The sequence below is a fragment of the Dasypus novemcinctus genome, chromosome 1, assembly GCF_030445035.2.
Source record: "Dasypus novemcinctus isolate mDasNov1 chromosome 1, mDasNov1.1.hap2, whole genome shotgun sequence".
In the NCBI taxonomy this organism is placed as follows: Eukaryota; Metazoa; Chordata; class Mammalia; order Cingulata; family Dasypodidae; genus Dasypus; species Dasypus novemcinctus.
Genome location: NC_080673.1, coordinates 172,578,349 through 172,599,973, shown reverse-complemented (window position 1 = coordinate 172,599,973; position 21,625 = coordinate 172,578,349). Strand labels below are relative to the sequence as shown.

Genomic DNA, 21,625 nt, shown 5'->3' with positions numbered 1-21,625 from the left:
AATTGACATACTGACTTCACATTAGCTTCCTGAAACTGAAAGATTTAATTGCTAATTTAACAAATGTGCTCAAGATTTGATTTGTAAACTTAATAAAACTTCCTTCTCACAAAACTATGCTATTCTATGCTATTTATCACTACAATATTCATCATGGTAAACTTAAGGGCCATTAATATAGATTTCATAATACCTAACAAGGAATTCCCTCTATAGAAAATATACCAACATGGTTCAGTTAAACATAACACAAACCACGTAAGTAAGTTTACATTGTCTAGGAGCAGTATTAAAAAACAAAAGAAACAAATTAAATTTAAAAATATATTTCATTTAACTCAATATATCCAAAATGTTATCATTTCATCATGTGACTGATATAATGAAAATTTAGTGAGATATTGGTTGTTCTTTTTCCATTCTAAGTCTTCAAAATCCAGTTTGTATTTTATCTTTTATCACTCAATTCTGACAAGTCACATTTTAAGTGTTCTGTAATGACATGTAGGTAGTGATTACAATATAAGACAATGCAGTTATAGATATTATTGTCAATTAAAACAGAAGTAGTGATTTGTTACTATACATTATGTTTCTCCATTTTCCAAACATATTGAGCAAGCTAATTTCCTTCAAGTTATTTAGAAAGAGAGTGTGTGGTGGTAAAGAGTTCAGAGTTAGAACCAGACCACCTGAGTTCAAGAACTTGCCCTTACTAGTTGTACAATCTTGGACAAGTTATTCTTTCTGATTCATTTTCTTGATTTGTAAAAAGGATTTAATAGTACTAAAATTTCATAGCGTGTTACTATTAAAAGCCATAATGAGTATTAGTCATGTTAACTGTTATCATTGTTAAGCAAAATCCAATAAATCTAAACACTTTGTGAACCTATTTGATATATATGATACGAACATTTCAAATTTCTCCATCTTCAGACATGTAGGACTAATTTCACCACCATAAGAGGTATTGAATGCTTCCTTTCTCTAATGTTCTGACACAACATACTTAGAGTAATATATGATTCAACTGCAATCTTTGCCTGCACACAGAATCAAGCACCAACTCTAACTCAGGCCTTGCTGCCATTGTATAAGAATCAATGTTTCGTGAGATTGGCCTAATTCAATCATGTGAACCCTTGAAACCAAAATTTTTCTTTGGCTCATGTCAGATGAGGAAGGCAAAAGGAGAAATCAGAGGGATTTGAAGAATGAAAAGGATTTGTCATCCCATTGCTGAATTGAAGATTAAGGAGCAAGTGTTAAAGAAAGTAGATGATAGCCAGGAGTTATAACAGCCTCTAGCTGACAGCCAACAAGAAACGAGGAACTTCAGATTCAAAGGGAGGAGACCTGTATTCTGCCAACAATCTAAGTAAGCTTGGGAGTGATTCTCATAGTCTGAATTAAGAGAATTGTCAGCTGTAGCAGTTTGATATTATCGATGAATTCCAAAAAGAAATATTGGATTATGTTTGTAAACTGATCTTTTTCTCTGGGTATATTAGATTATATTGGATTAATAAGTTTCCTTGATTAAATGATCATGTAAACCTCTTGTGCCAGTAGGGCATTGAGTCCCCACCATTTGGTGGGTGATGACTCACAGATAAAAGACATAGGAAAGGACAGAGTTGAGGGCTTTTAGTGTTGGAGTTTTGATGTTGGAGTTTGATGTTAAAGCTGGAGCCCCAGGAAGAGAGACAGAGCCATTTGCGTGATAGTCTAAAGCTGAACTTGTGGAGAGAGGCAAAGCCTAGAGAACCTCATAGCCTACAGCTGACCTTGTGGAGAAAACAGAGGAGCTGAGCCCAGAGGAATCCAGGAAGACTGAACCCTCGCAGACATCAGCAGTCCATCTTTCTCCAACATGTGAAAATAGACTTTGGTGAGGGAAGTAACTTATGCTCTATGGCCTGGTATCTGTAAGCTCCTACCCCAAATAAATACCCTTTATAAAAACCAACCAATTTCTGGTATTTTGCATCAGAACACTTTTGGCTGACTAATACATCTGCCAACACTTTGACTTTGCCCTTGTGACACCATGAACATAAAATGGATTCTGAGTTACAAAACTGTGAGATAAGAAGTGAAAGTTGTTTTAGGAAACTAATTTTGTGGTAATTGCAATGCAGAAATAGAAAAACAATGCACTCCCTTCAGAGGTGCTAGCAGCATACACAAAACATCCTCTTCTCAGATGTCTTAGTCCCAACTCCTTGAGTTTCTTCTGCAAACCTCTTGTGGTACTATCAATAACTATGAAGCAAGCACTTCTTTCTCGAATCTTTGTTCTTAGTATTCCAACCTTTTTCCTTGTTTCCCCAAGCCCTTAGAGTGTTAACTATTTCCTATAGTTATTTTTTCTGTGTTAGTTCAGTATTTCCTTTCTGCTATTAGACTACTGTTCACCATTTCCTGTTTAACCAGTTCCTTTCTCAAAATCTTTCTGGTAAAATAATAGCCGTAGTTTCTGTATGCCTGAGTGAACCATGTCTTACACACACTGATCTTCACATAGTTGGATTCTTTTTTGTCATTTCCCCAGAAAAAAGTAAAACAACTCAGTCACTCTATGCAACAATACCAATTTTAATTATCTTTATAGCTTAATTTCTAATAACATTTTAGTTTGTGTGCTTGTTGACTTTTTTTAAATCTCTATTCTTTCACTAGAATGAAGTCCACCTGAAAGCAAAGATATTGTATGTTTTGAATACAGTTGCTGTGTCTGCATATGTTCTAATTAATGGTAGCAGATGCAAGGTGCATAGCACTTGCTCTAACTCTCAGAAGCAATTTAGGGCAGATCAGATTTAGTTTTGCTAACACTGTTAGAACTTGCTTCAAAATCACTTTAAAACACAGAGCAGCCAATAATGGGACCAGATACTGAATACTGAAGTGCTCTGACTTAACATTTCCCAAAGTATGTTTTACTGAAAAATAGTTTAGAAAACTGTATCATATACTCATTTGAAAATTTAGAATGAGCATTTTCATATAGTATATGAAATGATAAGCCTTATATTAGAAATTTTATAATCAGAAAGCTCCCTATACCATTAATTTAGTCCAACTCTTCAAAAACTTACTTGGAAATGGACCCCCTTTTCAAGTAAAATCTTAGAATTTATTTTGGAAATAACGTTATCAATTAGATCAAGTATTATAATGGGTCATGGTAATCCTCTCTGATCTCCTAGTCTTCTTTTCTCATCTCCAACACAGGAAGAACTATGCTTCTCTATCCTTTATTTCATATGATATTGCCTTGGTGAAAACTGATGCATTCTCCAAGAACTGGTTGCTTTCCATTTTAAATATATAGATGTTAGACTTCTGGACAAATAATATGTGATTTTATAGCTTTGAGTAGTACTGATTCTGTGACCCAGTAAAATAATGGAAATTTCTAATAAATGAAACCAAAATAACTGCAGTATATTATTGTTTCAATGTATCCATTTTACAACATGATGTTGTAAATAGAATATTGGAAGTTACTCTTTTGAAAAATCTCATGTCTTTGGCTCTTCCTACAATATCTTGAATGCATTACTATTCAAATCATTAATTTCATTCTATTAGTAACAGCAAACCATGCATTCAAGGACTTTTTCAATTTTGTTTATCTATTTCTAGTACTTAGAACACGGTAGGCATATGTAATTCACTCAATATCTCTTTTTGAATGATTTAATATATAAATGCAGAAATGAATTCCCAGATATTTTTCTCATCTCTCAAACCAGAAGAAATGTTTGGATAAATAACTTATAAATAATTCCCCACCCTCACAAAATTTTTAGATGTAGATTTAACAGTCTATAGAGCACAAAATATAATAGAGCATGGATTAGATAAACTACATAATTGCTAAAAATACATATTCTAACCAAAGCAATTCTCTTTTTTGTCTCTTGTATTAATCTGATAATCTTAATAAGTATAAAATCTTCATTTCGTTTTGGTTTGTATAGACATAATCTTAACTGACTCTTTACATAATCATCACCAAGTAATTACATTCCAGCTGAATGCTTTGTGACTCTCCTTTGACCAAAAATCAGTTTGCAAAATATGGCGTAGACCATATTGTGTAGCATCTTTTATTACTTCCAGTCACTGACATGTAGCTGAGAACAATGAACACATTTTAGAAAAGAATAGCATTGTTATGTGGATGGCCAAATGAAAACCTGCCCAACAACAAAGGTCTAAATAATAATTTTGGATATATTTTTCTGACACATCTTATCTCTCATAATTAAAGTAATTAATTACTAGCAGTGTTTTTACAAATATAAAGGATTCTTAAAACATTGTCTGGTAACCATATATTTGCCTATTTCCCTTCAAGACTTTTCCCTTAGGTCCTGTGGAAAATTGTCTGTTTCCCTTTAGAACCTAATTAGTGATGGCAAGGTTTTAATTATAAATGTTATTTTAGTTTACCTGCATTACCTGCATCCTTTACCTATTTTATATTTTCAAACATTGCTGTTACTGGTGACCATTTATTTGCCTCAGATGGTTTTTGTCAGCTTTTATAGCCCATTTGTTTGATGTAGTTTCTTTACTTGTTATTTTATGTTAATTAAGTTAACCCTATAGTAAGCTGTAATCCAATGCTTACCCCAGTTGTCTTTTGTCAATCTTAAAAAAATTTATCGGCCTGCTCTTTCACATGTCCAATTAAATACAATCAATCAATACCTCCAGCATCACTATCCCCACCTCCTTATGTTCAAATCTAATAAAAAACCTTAAGCTCTTTAGACTCAGGGAGATAGATCTGAGCTTGCTTCTATACTCCTGTCTCCTTATCAGCAAATGTGTATTGAACCTCTTTCTTTGACACCCTAATGTCACAGAAGAGATCCCTGTGTGTATCAGGAAATGAGTCTACTTTGTCTAACAACATTACCTTCTCAGTCCCTCACCCCCTCAATAAACCAAACTTACACATGAAGTATTAATAATTAAATCAATAGCTCCAAGCAGGAAATCATCATGCTGAGATCTTTCCCTACTTCAGTGATGGCACAAGGCCACTTTTCAGCAATTTCTGATCATGTAACTTACAAGGAAACAGAGCATGAGGGGAATAACCTCCTTGAGACTATGACAGTCAAAACACCCAGTCAGCATTTTAAAATATTTTATGATGAGCCATTTTCTTGTACAGAAAAGAAACCCAACTAGCAATCTTTTCATAATTGCAATATCTCTTATATCTGCTCACAGTGTAAAGAAAAAAATCACCATCTTCCAAAGGATTATTTTAAATATCATCTCATGAATAAGAAAAAATAAGAGCAAATTGTATTTCCTATTTACTAACATTTTAAAATTAATTAATGAACCAAAGCAACATATACAATGTAGATATAAACATATAGCAAGTGCTATACAACAAGACGATAATATAAGTGAATGAAAACTATTTAGAATTATTTAACTGAATTTATACTGAAAGCTTTTAATATGGCCTGTGCATAAATTCAAACTTATTCTATATCCAAGTACGCCTAGTTCTCTGGAAAGCCAATTGAAAAGTATAAACTTTGGATATTCAGGGAGGATGCAAACTAAATGTGTTAATTAAAGCTTACCTGGAATGTGGGGGGTTCATGTTAAAAGCTTACCTGGGGGAAGCAGACTTGGCCCAGTTAGGGCATCTGCCTACCACATGGGAGGTCCGTGGTTCAAACCCTGGGCCTCCTTGACCCATGAGCAGCTGGCCTATGTGCAGTGCTGATGCATGTGAGGAGTGCCATGCCACGCAGGGGTGTCCCCGCGTAGGGGAGCCCCACGTGCAAGGAGTGCACCCCGTAAGGAGAGCCACCCAGCATGAAAGAAAGTGCCGCATGCCCAGGAATGGTGCTGCACACACGGAGAGCTGACACAACAAGATGATGCAACAAAAAGAAACACAGATTCCCATGCCGCTGACAACAACAGAAGCAGACTAAGAACATGCAGTGAATAGGCACAGGGAACAGACAACTGGGGCGGGTAAATAAATAAATAAATGTTTAAAAAAAAAAAGCTTACCTGGAATGTGGGGGGTTATTGTGAAAAGCTTACCTGGAATGTGGGGGATATGTGCTAATTTAAGCTTACCTAGAAGATACAACTGATCTAAAATGTAGATAAAACACTTGGAGTAACTAATAAAAAGCTCTTTTTGCAAATAAGCACCATTTGACTCCCCACTCCTATATCCTCTGTATAAAAGGGACCAAAAAATCCTATTTGGGGCTCAGTTTTTATTAGGACAAGTGTGCTGTGTCTAGCTGGTTGTAATAAATCTTCCATCTCCGAATTTTCATATTCTAGCCTTCAATACCATATACACCTGACTTCTGTCTGTTACAAATATCTCTGGTGGCTCACCTGGGATATGCTGAGAAGGCCAGAGGTGGGAATGGTTGATTGCCCCCCTGGACATCTCTGAGGAAGCTGGGAAGGCCCAGGTGAATCCCAGCCCTGGACTCCCCTTAGTCCAGAAAGAGGTTGTGAGTCCTCTTGGCCAGAGTCCTCCTGGCATAGCACAGGAAAAGCCTAATTCTAAAAAAAATTAGGAGGGGCGCCTGATCAGCTCTTGAAAGAAGGCCCTAGTACTACTGAGGAAAAGGGAGGAAGTATCTTCTCTAGGTCTGAGAAAGGAAAAGGGGTGGCTTTGTGCATGTGAATGTGGAGACTGAGTGAGATGCAGAAACACACTTCTGTGGGGTGAGTGCAGAGTCCTGATGCATGGTTCCATGTGACCTCATCTGGTCAAGGGTGGTAGGGAGGGCCTCCCTGCAAAGGGATCCTCTTCAAAGTGTGGGGTTTATACTGACCCACTAAGGCTAAGAGGCATCTTAAGCTCCTGGGGGGATGTGACCAGAAATGGATGAAGCATAAGGCTGAGTGACTGTTTGCAGTGTTGGCGCAGAGTGGAAACATGGGAAACATGCAAAATAGGACCCTATTAGGTTGTAAGCTGAAAAATTTTCCCTGAACATTCCATGAAGATGTATATGGCATAAAATTCCAGCCAGGAAAGCTTAGAATGCTTTGTGAATTAGAATGGCCAGCTTTCAGTGTGGGCTGTCCCCAGGAGGGCACTTTTGACCCCCAGATCATCCATAAAGTTCATGATATAGTAACCAGAAAACTAGGGCACCCTGACCAGTTCCCCTACATCGAAGCCTGGCAGGATGCTGTTAGTAAAAGTCTGCCCTGGTTAGGGAAATATATGACTAAAGAAGCCAGGATTTGCCTAATAAAAAAACCCAGAAATTCTGTCCCAGGAACCAGCCGAAACAAGCACTGTGCAAAGGGTCCAGAGGAAGGGAGCCCCAAATCCAGTGCCGACCCACCCATTCTAGAAGCACCAGATTAAAATGACCTCCCACCACCCTATGTGATTGCTCCTACTGTACCAGTGCTGAGGAATGGGAATGAGCCAATTTCCCTAAGCAGCACTCCCCCATCACCATCTGTGCTAGGAAGTGCACCCACACCATCTCCACAGCTGCCTTTGTCACCGTCTGCACCAGGAACTGCACCCACACCATCCCTGAAGCTGCCTTTGGCACCATCCACACAAGGAAATGCACTCACACTTTCCCCACAGTTGTCTTTGTCACCATCCACACTGAGAAAGGCAGCACAGCCACTTCCACAGCCATTTGCCCCTGGCAGTGGAGTGCCAACCGTCAGTCAGATCCACAAACCCACCTGGGCTAATTATAAATAGCTCATCATGACCTTACTCAACTTTGAAGAGAAAATGTGGGTCACACAAGGGGTAACCTGGCTCAGAGAGTACCCACCTGAGGGAACCCTGGACAGTAACCAATATGCCCACACATAGTTCCCAGACGAGGACTCCCAATGGGATCCCCATAACGTGACCGGGCTCAACCAACCAGAAACTTTCCATAGGGTCTTAGTTGAAGGATTCAGAGCTGGAGCTGAAAAGCAGTAAACATGGCAAAAACCACCCAAATCCTAAAAACTCTTGATGAAGGTCCAGCTCAATTCGATGAGAGACTGTGCAAGGCATTGTGTGTATACATGTCCTTTAACCCAGACACTCCCAAAAGCCAAACAATGGTCAATGCTGCAGTCATTGCCCAATCACAGACTGATATCTGAAGAAAGCTACAGAAGTTGGATGGCTTCACTGGTACGAACATTTCTCAGCTCATGGAAATAGCCACCAAGTTTTATGTCAACTGCAAGGTACAGACCAGGAGGGAAGAAAACCAGAAGATGATAAAAAAAATAGCAGACCTTCTCACAGCATCAATAGTTGAAAAAAACAATCCTTTGTCAAGGAAGATAAACTGGGAAACCCCTGCCCCAAGGAGGGGCAGGGGCCCACACCTAGGGCAAAATCAGTGTGAGTACTGCAAAGAGGAGGGGCATTGGAAGCAGATGTGTACCAGCAGGCCACTCAACCCTGTCGCTGCAAAAGAAGCAGCCAAAATATTAGCCAGGAAAGCTAGTGGAGTATTGCAAAACAAATCCTGGGTTCGCAAAAATTCAGAAGGAAGACCTGCAAGCCAGCTCATTGGACTTGTGGGAATAGAAGACTGATAGAGATTATTAGAACAGACCAGGCTCCTATTCTCTCATCCCTACAGAGCCTATGGTTGGAGTCCAAATTGGGGGCCTCACCATACATATGATGGCCAACACTGGGGCTCAACACTCTGTAATGACCAAGCCAGTTGGGTCATTATCAAAAAGACAAGGCATTATCATAGGGGCAAGCCAGGACCTGCAACATTGGAGGTAAGGAGGTCATTCATGAATTCCTGTATCTCCCAGAGTGCCCAGTCCCCTTTCTGAGTAAAGATCTACTGTCTAAACTACAGGCTGAAATTATCTTTAACACCACAGGGCACTCTACAGCAACACTGGGAGCTCTAAACTCTCTGAAAATAGTGCTAACCCTCCCTCTGCAGGAGGAATGGAGACTGTTTTGCCCCAGTGAAGCTGGCCAATCTAAGCCACACAGCTTCCCTTTGAAGATGTGCCTGAAGTATGGGCAGAGGGCAACCCAACAGGGATGGCACATGACATTCCTCCAATTATTATTGAAATAAAGCCCACAGTCAGCCCAGTGAGCATAAAGCAATAGGCAGTTCCACAGTCGGGTTACATATTCAGAGATTGCTGAATGAAAGCATACTAAAACTGTGCCATTCTCCATGGAATACCTCACTCTTCCCAGTTAAAAAAGCTAATGGAGATTACTGCCTGGTCCAGGACTTATGAGCAGTCAACTCAGCAGTAATAACTCTCTATCCTGCAGTCCCTAATCTGTACACTCTCCTCAGCTTGATTTCTTCATTGGCAATCTACTTTTCAAGCCCGGATCTTTTTTTTTTTTTGAAGATTTATTTTTTTATTTATTTCTCTCCCCTTCCCTGCCCCCTCCCAGTTGTCTGCTCTCTATATCCATTTGCTGTGTGTTCTTCTGTGACCACTTCTATCCTTATCAGCAACAGGGAATTTGTGTTTCTTTTTATTGCATCATCTTGTTGTGTCAGCTCTCCATGTGTGCAGCACCATTCTTGGGTAGGCTGCACTTTCATGCTGGGCTGCTCTCCTTATGGGGCGCACTCCTTGCACGTGGGGTTCCCCTATGTGGAGGACACCCCTTTGTGGTATGGCACTCCTTGTGTTCATCAGCACTGCACATGGGCCAGCTCCACACTGGTCAAGGAGGCCCAGTGTTTGAACCGTGGACCTCCCATGTAGTAGACAGATGCCCTATCCATTGGGCCAAGTCTGCTTCCCTCAAACCTGGATCTTAAAGATGACTTCTTCTGCATTTGGGTAGCACCCCAGAGTCAACCGATTTTTGCCTTTACATGGGACAATCCAAGCTCTGGAGAAAAGCAACAGCTAACATGGACATGACACCCTCAGAGATTTAAAAATCCACCCACTATTTTTGGGCAAGCCCTGGCCAGTGATCTCAAATCCTTTAAATTAGAAAGCCATAACTGTTTTCTCCTCCAATATGTAGATGACCTCATCCTTGGAAGTCCTACCTACCAAGACTGTGCTAGTGGAACCCATGACCAAAGTGTTGCGGTAGGAATACTCACTCAATACCTCATGGCAAAGACCCATAGTATATCTATCCAAACAACTGGACATCATAGCCCAGGGACAGCCCTCATGCCTGAGAGCTGTAGCAGCTACAACAATGCCAACACTAGAAGCCATAAAATTAACTCAGGCAGCCTGTAATTGTTCAGGTTCCGCATGCAGTAATCACAATTTTAGAAGCCTAAGCAACACACTGGCTTACTAACAGCTGCCTGATTAAATAACAAACCCTATTATGTGAAAATCCATCCGTCCAACTGGAACTTGTAAAAACCCTAAATCCTGCTACCATGCTACCCATTAAGCCTGGAAGTCCAACCCATAACTGCCTGGAAACATTGCAAGAAGTATATTCCAGCTGGTCAGACCTCTAAGACCAGCCATTACCAAATTGACATAGAGTTCTTCATGGATGGGAGTAGCTTTATTCAGAGCAGTGATCGGCGAGTGGGATATGCTGTAGTAACATCCAAAACCACAGCAGAGACCCAGCACCTCCCGGATGACACCATCAGTGCAAAAAGCCGAACTCATTGTCCTCATCTGAGCCCTACAACTTGTGGGTGGGGCCAAGGTTAACATCTGCTCAGAAAAAATAAATAAATAAAGTGATAGATCCCTGGGAAAAAAAAAAACAAACATCTGCTCAGATGCCATATATGCCTTCCTTACCCTACACACATGGAGCCTTATACAAACAAAAAGGACTTATTAACTCAGGAGGAAAGAGCTTTAAATATGGCACACAGATTCTGGAACTACTAGAAACACTTTGGGAGCCTACCAAAGTGGCCGTGATGCACTGCAAGGGACACCAGACAAGCCACAGCCCCATCTCTCAAGGAAATCAGAGAGCAAACACTGAGGTAAAAAGAGTGGCATGGGAAGGATCCCTATCTGAAAACCTGGCTGCCGCTCTCATTCCTCAACCTCTTAATTATCAGAAATTCCAGTAAACACTGCCTGCTCTTGACCCACAGCCTCTGAATCACCAGGAACTTCAATACACTCAAACTGAGAGAGAATGGATACTCATTGAGAGCGGGACACAAGGAGCAAATGGGTGGTGGACATTGCCCAATCACACAATAGTCATGCCTCAAATATTAGCTGCAACTATAGTTCAAGACTACCACGAAAACACACACTTGGGAAAAACCCATCTTGAAGTGTTAGAAGGATTTTTCTACATCCCAAGTCTAGCTGTTATCATCCATGCCATATGCCTGCAGTGCATGACATGTGCAAAGAATAACCCTGGCCAGGGACCCACAGGAACCCCAGGAGTCGAAAGAATCAGCAGTATGACTCTTGAATATCTAGTAGTTGATTTCACTGAAATGCCACAATCCAGAAGCTATAAATATCTCCTAGTTCTCATTTGCACCGTTTCCAGCTGGGTTGAAGTCTTCCCCACTCAAACAGAAAAAGCTGAAGAAGTAGTCAAAGTTCTCCTTGGGGAAATCATTCCTGCATATGGGCTACCCCTCTCAGTTGGCTCTGACAACAGACCCACCTTCATCTCCGAAATCACTCAAAAGATTGCCAAAACTCTGCACATCCAATGGAAACTGCACACCGCTTACTGTCCTCAAAACTCAGGGAAAGTAGAGTGAATGAACTGTACAATAAAGACTTATCTTGCCAAGATTTGCCAAGAAACTGGGCTAACATGGGTGCAAGTACTACCGAGTGCTCTCCTCCAAATTCGGGCCATCTCAAGCTGAAAGCTAAGCCTAACCCCTTATGAAATACTCTTTGTGAGCTCCCCCACCCTTAATCCTAAGTATAGAAAGGGTCTCAGAGAAAGAGGAAACTTATCAATAGCTAAGCAAATGATCAACTTAGGAAAAACCCTACAAAACCTGCATCACTGGGTCCAAGAATGGGCCCACATTAGCTTAAGCAGCTCCATACACCCATACAAGCCAGGAGATGCAGTCTGTGTCAAAGACTGGAAGTCAGCTCCACTAACCCCTCTTATCATTTTATCCACCCCCAGTGCAATTAAAGTACCTGAAATCACTCCACGGATATACCATAGAGGGGTCAAGTGAGCTGCCCCAGAGTTCTGTATTCCAGATACCCACAACTCAACCAAACTCATCTTGTAAAAGAACAAAACACCAAGCCCTGCTCCAGTCACACGCCAGAAGCTGACTGTTCCAGGCACAGCCAAAGGTTGAGGACAGAACACTGAGTTCTGCTCCAGTCACACTGGTGAAGCTGATTGGTCTACACATAGTCAAAGAATAGGAATCCAGCTTACTCACAGTTGTAATGCCCCTTCAGTTATTTTCCCTACTCCTAACCCTGACCCTCCCCTGATCTCAGGTCAGCACCACAGAGTATAAGCCATGTATCCAAGAAGTGTCAACAGGGCCCATGTCAATACCACATTAATATATCATAGCCATTACACCGGCAAGGGCCATATAACCACCTACCAGTTTCAGGAAATCTCCTATAGTGTCTGTAATGTATCTGGCCAAATAACCTGCTATGACCCCAAGTCCCCAACAATCTCCCATAAATAGAAAATAAGAGTGTTTAATCAAAACGACGAGCTACTTAACTCCACCCCAGTCACTAGCCAGAACCAACGAGTGTCCTTCCTATTCGACGAATGTCAAGTTATAGGCTCCAGATTCCATGAAACACCAAATGTGGAGGGCCTCAGCTGGGAGCAGAAATATACTCTTAACAATAAGTATATTTGCACTCCAGAAATTAAAAGTGCAGCCCAAGTGTGGGGCTTCTGGTGCAAATACATAACTGCATATAACTGCCCCTACTGGTCCTGTGTCACCTGGGCCACCTGTAACACAGACACAACTAAACAAACAACCACCCTCACCAAAGTTATGGCCCTAGCTACCTGTCCATGCAGTCATTGTAACCCCTTAAACCTCACCTTCCTTAACCCTGAAACCTGGCAGACTCAAGGAGTCCAAATGGACCTTGCATTGATGGAGGGGAATAAAACCAGGAGCCTACTTCTTGGTTGGGTATCAGGAACACCGACTCACAAGTAAAGCCCACTCTGTGTTCCACTCCTTCTATGAAGAAATGGAAAAGTCCTTTTCCATTCCACAAGCAGCAAAAAGCCTCTTCATAATCCTAGCTGAAGTAGTAAAGGCAGCCTTACGTGTCTCATCATGCTATGTATGTGGAGGTACTAATATGGGAGACCAATGGCCCTGGGAAACTAGAAAATACAATTACAGCCAAACATATAACGAAACTGCCCTCCTGGCCATCCCCCAAGATAGCATGTGGTCCTTGCAAGCTTCTGTCATAGGACACTATTGTGCTTCAGGGGCCTGCCTAAACTCCTCTACATCTGTTGGAACCCTAATATGTATAGGGGAAAAATTCTAAAATTACACCACCAAAACAACAGGGCCTTGGGGAACATGGAATGAATCTGACCTCTTTCTCATAAATCATACTTTCCCTAAATTAATCACAGTGGAATTCCATCACAAAGGGCCCCTTTATTGCCCCAAATGGTCTGTACTGGATTTGTGGAAAAGTTGCATTCCGAGAACTTCCCCAAAACTGCTGTGGTACTTGTATGCTCGGTACAATAAAACCCTCCTTCTTCCTCATTCCCTTAGCAGAAGGGAAAGAGCTAAGCCAACCAGCATATCAAAATATAAAAGAAAAAAGAGTTGTCATTACCTGGGGAGGTGAAGAATGCCCCTGAGCATATAATCCAGTACTATGGGCTGCAACTTGGGCGGAGGATGGCATATGGGGTTGTCGAACCCCTGTCTATATGCTCAAGCAAATGATCCACTTCCAAGCCATGGCAGATATAATAACTAATGAAACCGCCCATGCTCTAAACTTACTAGCCCAATAGCAAACTAAATTCGGAAATGCTATTAAAACTGTCTTGCCCTAGACTATCTCCTGGCAACTGAAGGGGGAGTTTGTGGAAAACTCAATCTCTCTAACTGCTGCCTTGAACTAGACAAAAATGGAAAAGTTATTGATGAAATTACAAGCAAGATGGTAAAAATTGGGAAACGGACTTGGCCCAGTGGTTAGGGCGACCGTCTACCATATGGGAGGTCCGCGGTTCAAACCCCGGGCCTCCTCGACCCGTGTGGAGCTGGCCATGCGCAGTGCTGATGCGCGCAAGGAGTGCCGTGCCACGCAAGGGTGTCCCCCGCATGGGGAAGCCCCCATGCGCAAGGAGTGCGCCCGTGAGGAAAGCCGCCCAGCGTGAAAAGAAAGTGCAGCCTGCCCAGGAATGGCGCCACCCACACTTCCTGTGCCGCTGACGACAACAGAAGCGGACAAAGAAACAAAAGCAGACAAAGAAACAAGACGCAACAAATAGACACCAAGAACAGACAACCAGGGGAGGGGGGGAAATTAAATAAATAAATAAATAAATCTTTAAAAAAAAAAAAAAAAGATGGTAAAAATTGCTCATGTTCCAGTGCAGATCTGGAATGGTTGGAATTTAAGTAATCCCTTTGGAAGCTGGTAATCAATAGCAAACAATTTCAAGCTTCTACTGGGAATAAATAAATGTCTTCTTCATAGGAGGATGCACCATACTTCCTTGCCTCCTCCCTTTTATTGTAAACAGAATATGCGCCCTAATGAATGGTACAGTAAAAATGCAGACAGCTGCCCATCTCATGGCTCTATATACATACCAGTCAGTCCAGAGAGACTCTGACAATAGTTATGCCCTAGTTTAATAACCTTAAGCAGACATCAAAGAGAGGAAGTAATATGGCCTATGCATAAATTCAAACTTGTTCTATATCCAAGTATGCTTAGTTACCTTGAAAGCCAATTGAAAAGTATAAACTCTATAGGCTTTGGATATTCAGGGAGGATGCAAACTAAATGTATTAATTAAAGCTTACCTGGAATGTGGAGCATTTCTGTTAAAAGCTTACCTGGAATGTGGGGAATTCATGTTAAAAGCTTACCTGGAATGTGGGGGATATGTTTTAATTCATGCTTATCTGGAGGGCGTAACCTATCTGATACTCAGATAAAACACTTGAAGAAACTAACAAAAAGATCTTTTTGCACATAAGCACCATTTGACTCCCCACTCCTATATCCTCTGTATAAAAGAGACCCAAAAATTCTATTCAGGGCTCAGATAAGAGTCCTTCGAGTCCAGCTGGTTATAATAAATTTTCCTTCTCAGAATTCACTTTTCCTGGCTTTCAATACTGCATACACCCAGCTTCTCTCTGCTACAACACTTTTACATCAATATCTCAGTGCGTGACTGAGTAATAGGAAAAATGGAACTCATTTTTCAATTCAAAAATATACTTAATTAATCATAGTTTATTGAAAAAAATCAGTGGAAATCAAAGATATTTACAATAAAAAATCAAACATAACAATGATAAATAGCAAAAAAATACTTTAGAAAATTCTCAGGAGAGCTTTAGAAACATATAGCATCACTTTTAATATTTTATCTTGAGAATAAAATATTCTTGGAGATAAGACAAAAGTTTTCAATAGAATTATATTTAGTGTAAACATGTAGAATTTAAAAGTTTTTATAATTAATTGCCATATGTAATGAAAAGAATATTTTTAAAAATCTGTAGCTTTAACAAGTTTTACTGTTTTCTGTGTTCTCAAAATCAAAAGGTGAAGGAGTATTCTTTAAATATTCTGCATATTTTTGTGATGCTGCACAAACCTTGCTAAAGTGGGTTTTATAAATATAAAATCTCATGTCTGAATTTGCTCTAATTAGGTCTCATTTTTCTTACAAATGAGTATATTTTAAGCCTCAAATTCATGTATAACAGAATATGCTGAACAAGACTGTATTCTACTTTTATCTTTTCAAGTTGAAATTTCCTTTATGTTCACTTAATGTAACTGTGCATGGCTTTATATCTTATCATAATCTTTAAGTTTTCATTTTCTTTCCTTCTTATTCATTTGTTCTATCCATTCCTTGATGTTATGCCTCTCAATACCCTTTCAATCCTTTTACTTCTAAAGCTCCCCCTCCCTGCAACAATTTTCCTGCGAAGACATTCCTTCTTAAAGTCATGTAATGAGACAACCTTAACTTCAAGTTCTGTCACTGAATTAATAATAGGATACAAGCAAAATAATGCTGCAATTCTGTGCCCTGGAATTAGAAAAAGTGCTATTCTTTTCTGCAACATTTCATACCCCCTGATGTTCAGAGAGTAAGAATTTAGGAAGACAATAAAGGAGTTAATTGCAATAGTCAAGATGGGAAGTGATTAAAGCATTTAATGGAACCATTTTACATGATTGTATTCATTGTCATAGTACTGCTAAGTCTTGCAAGGATCACCAATGTGTATGAATGCATGGGTAATAAAAACATATGGCTCAATAGTTTATTTTTATTGTTTCCAATTGTAATTTCCTAAAATATAACCACATAATGATTGTTAATGTATAGTGTGTAATGTATACTTTAGGGTAGTAAACATTTTTTCTTAACTTCAAAAACTCCTCTCTCATCATACCTTTTCTTCCTAATTTTGCCATCCAACTGAACTAGTAAGATTATGGTCAACCAAAAAAATAATAAATTAAGTCCAGGAAAAAATAGAACACACTAGTTAAAGGAAACAATAAAAGTAGCCCTATATTAATTTTGTTTGAAGAATTTCAGGTGAATAGAATTTTTTGACGTTGCATTGGGATAGTGGTTTGTATTTAATATTCATCTTTATTAATTTTATCCTGAATGTGAACATAATGAGTTCTGGGATGGGAGTCAAAATTCTTGTTAATTCACAGTTCATGAATGTGTCCTTACTCCCAACGAGCTATGACGAGAGCCGAAGGGAATTTTTCTAACATGAATATCCAGACACTACAGAGGTTAGGGCTAAGGAAAGATGTATTTTTCTTTTCTTATAAAGGGTAAGGAGGCATCTAACTCCTTCTGCTTCTGAAAGGATCTCTTCTGTACTCTAGCTTTTTGGCATATCTTTCCAAGGAGCCAGAGAACTTGGACCCACATGTGTTTCCAAGACCTGTGCTACTTCCCTTTGAGTACATATAAATACCTAAACTTTTGTTTCCCAGGCACCTTGGGGCTTAACCTAGGGAAAAATTCCAGGGGGAAGATAAATTTTATCATTTTGTACTAGAGCAATTAACTAGAAAAATGAGTACAAATAAAGTTCTTATGGTATGTGAAATGTTTATACAGAAGTGAAAGCAAACATTCTCACACTATGTAGTGTATGTTTCAGTCACTCAAGAGACTATAGAGTTTTTTACAGGAACACTGAAAAATCCATTACATTTTATTTTCCCACAAATGGTCAATCCAATTCAACACCAAAATTACGGTCAAATTCCAATAACAGCCACTGTGGACCAATTTTCAGGGCCATAACGCACAACGGTTGTCTTCAAGGAGTTTATAATCCCATAATGTCATTGAAGCCAAAGACGAACATACAAATCCAATATAAAGTAGAATATAAAATATTATAAATGGGAATACATTTATAGAACTGTGTTTTTTAACTTTATTTTTATAGAAGTTTTAGTTTACATTTACAGAAAAAACAGACCGAAAATGTAGGGAATTTCCATGTAACACACAGAATTACCCTTATTTATTGATCTCTTAGATTAGTGTGATGCATTTGTTACAGTTGATAAACTAATATTGATACATTGCTACTAACCAATGTCTACAGTTTACATTATGGTTTACACTTTGTGTTGTAGAGTTCCTCAGGCCCTGACAAATGTATAATGTCATGTGTCCATCATTGCAGTATTAAATGGAAGTATCTCACTACCCCAGGTATGTTTTGTTCCACCCATTTATTTCCTCTCTCCTTTCTGAACCCCTGGCAACCACTATCTTTATATCAATGTTACAAGTTATTCTACCAACACATGATAGCATCCAACTAACCTACTTTGGTCCATGGGCACACACACACAAACACACACACACACTCCTCCCTACCCAACCCCAAATTGTTCATTCCCAAATCCTGGGGGACCTGAGATTATATCTGCTTTGACAGCCCCAGGTTAAGAGGGAACTGTGGGGCAGATGGAAAGAATTATCCTGTTTGCCACGGCAAAACTCCCCATTTTGGGGGATGAGACCTGTACATCATCATTGTTTTGTTGGTTGTCTAGGGCATGCCTAAAGAACCAATAATAGCAGTTATCTGCTACTCTGCCGGGATTCACATTTTGAATATTAATAGGAAGAAGAAATAAAATCGATGTGTAATAACTCAAAAATCCTTCATAAGGGTGATACTTGAAATAGATTGTAAAGACTGTAAAATGCCAAAAAGACAAAATTTCCAAGTGTATATTTCAGATATAAGAATTACATGGATAAAGCAACTGCATAAGAAATTAGAGCATGAGCCAATTCTTATTACCTCTCAATTTATATTTTACCCCCATTTATGGTCCAATTGACTACTTATATTTTTCATTCATTCACTCAATAAATATAGATTTTTTAGTATCTATCATGTAACAGGAATCATTCTATGTAATCAACAGGAATGGGAAAAGCAGAACAATGTGACAGAATTTAGTTAATTAATTAACAAATTGCTATATCTATAGTATGGATATATATATTATATATATATATATAAAGTAAAATAAAGTAAGGTAAGTAGACAGAGTCCTTGATTATATAATTCATAGGATATTTAGGAAAACTCTGCTAAGGTGACTGATTATTTGATGAAAAAGGTTAATAAAATAAGGGAGCAAATCATGCAAGAAACTAGGAAAAGAGATTACTAGTATTTATGAAGATATTCTAAGCTGTATTCCTATGTTGTAGAAAAGAAAACTACAAGTAACTGACTCCAAGCTTCATGTATTTGATTATAAGAAAGATTGTGTCCTACTATTCATAATTTCTTAAGATTCAGTATAAGAAGAAATGGACTTTCATTGGAGCAAGAAGTACTACGGTTTCATCCAAGACAGAATGCCTTGATAGTATAATAATGCTTGATAGTATAATAATTCAAGATTTCATTATTGAATAAGCATTGCTAATATAGGCTGTAAAATCCCATCAAGATCACCATATGGCTGGAAAATATGTGGAGCCAGGAAAGTTGCCAACAGGTCTTTCTCTCTAAAGGGCTAATATCTTTCTGTTATATTTGGAATAGGTATAAGGGAATTCATTCTTTTAGTTGTCTGAGGATAGTTCTTCTGATTTGGATAATGTAGCATATTTGTGGATGTCCTTGAAAATAGTTCATCCCAAAGAGATTAATTACTGCAATTTATGGAATGAATTATTCCACGAAGAAAGTTTAAAGAAGATTGAAGAAGGTTGATAGCACAACTGCTTTAGCCAATAATCAAACATTCACACTGTTAGAAAACACAGATCCATGTTCATTGTGGCCTAGCCTTGAATACACTTCATGTCTTAGCTGAGATTCTACGTCTAAGAGTCACTTTTCAGTTATACACCATGTATTTAAGAAAGTAAGCATCATAAAGAGACAAGGAATAACTGAGAAGTTGTATAAATGACTGTGTCCCTGTATAAAGCAACAGGATGGAAAGTAGCTACATTCATTTCTTGGAAAAAGATGAACAAACCGGTTGCTAAGCCGATGAATGTCAACATGGAAAGGAAAACCAAAGTACAATGTAATTTACCTTGTTCTGTCTCAATGCAAGGAAAAACAGCCTTTCCTATTCGGATCATGCAAAACTTGAGCAAAGGTGATGCCTCTAAATGACTGCAGAAGCCTCCCCAGCAATCCTCGTGCCTTTCCACTAGTGAGGTTACTCATTTAAAAACTTCTTTTCTTTGTATCTCAGAAGTTTGCAAATGTCTTCCACATAGCATTTTCAGTTTACAGTCCCAAATACAAGATGCACAATGAATTCTGCATGGAATTCTACAAAATCAGTAAATTTTGCTTATTGATGGAGCAAACACATTGGGATTTTGACAACACTGCCCCCCCCCCAAAAAAAAAAAAAAGCAGAGGAAAGCTGATTATCTTCCACCCTTGCTGCCGATTTAGGACTGCGATAAAACCAAGGATATCACAGACCTATTAAGAGGGTTGTTGATGGCTGTTCTTGAAGCCTTTCCACTGAAGGTGAACTGGGAGAAGTTGTAGCAGTGTACCCATAAGACAGTGAGTCCCTGTTTAAGTTTCCTTGGCTGCTGAAGCAAATACCATGCAATGGGTGGCCTAAACATTGGGAATTTACTAGTTTACTGTTTTGAGGCTAAGAGAAGTTCAAATCAAGGCATGATTAAAGCAATACTTTTGTCCAAAGACTGTTGTATTAGTCAGGGTTATCTGGGAAGATAGAACTGACAGAAGGTATCTAAATATTTTGAAATTTTATAGAATTTTCTTATATGACTGTGGGAATGCAAAAGTCCAAATTCTGTAGGGCAGGCTGCAAGCTGGGAACTCTGATGAAGGTTTTCAAGGAATTCTTCAGGAAGAACTGGTGGATGAAATAGAGATGAAATTCTCTCTTGTTACTGAAATCATCTCTTCTTTTAAGGTCTCCAACTATTTGGATAAGAAGGCTCTCATTGCTAAAGGCAGTTGATTGTGGATATAACCAGCTATAGATGCAATTAACTTACTAATGATTTGAGTTCACAAAATGTCTTCAGAGTAACAATAAGGCCAGCACTTGCTTAATGAAACACCCAGCACCATTACCCAACCAAGTTGACAGCTGAGCCTAACTATCAAAAGTGGTACTCTGGGGCTGGCTGCTGCTGATCCTTGGTCCTTAACTTGACACATATCAAGGTCTCTACCTTCTCTTCAGGATTTTGTTAACTTTTAGTTTCTGGCTACTCCCTCTGTAGTTTTCTTTCTGTGTCTGAATTCCATTCCACTCATAAAGGAATCCAGTGATTGCATTAAGACCCATCCTAAATGAGTTAGGCCATACCTTAACTGAAGTAAACTTCATCAAAATGTCCTACTTAAAATGAATTCCATACCCACATAATTGGATTGAGTTTAAGGGCATGTGTTTTTCTGGGATACATGGCTACAAACCACCACAGTCCTACACTGATTTCTATCAGCCTTTTTTTTTGAGTCTTTCTAAAAATGTATCACATGGATTCAAGCACTAATCAAAATCACCATGTAGCCCTAACCAAATTTTTCTTGACTCTCTTGCTAGCTATCCAAATTTATGAAAGGGAAAAGGTAGTAGGATAGCAAAGACAGTCTGTTATCCAAATCTTAGCATCTGCTACTTAGTTTTGAGACCATCTAGAGAAAGGCAAAGAGGATAAGAAGAGCACTTATGTGTTAGATGCTGAATTAAACCTTTTAATTGATGGGAAGAATCTCTACATTGGCTAATTTATAGAAAGAATAAAGAAGGAAAATCGTACGTCATTATTGAAAGAAATCAGGATGCTTAGAGAAGAATTAAAGGAAGAGACTTGGAGAATCATAAATGGAAGGAACAAGGG

At 39.1% G+C, this 21,625-nt stretch overlaps 1 pseudogene; it reads left to right on the top strand.

Annotated features, from left to right (window-relative positions):
* Window positions 1-10,275, top strand: part of LOC111765273 (RAB6A-GEF complex partner protein 2-like) — a 48,126-nt pseudogene extending 37,851 nt beyond the window's left edge.
* The last annotated feature ends 11,350 nt before the right edge of the window (window positions 10,276-21,625 follow it).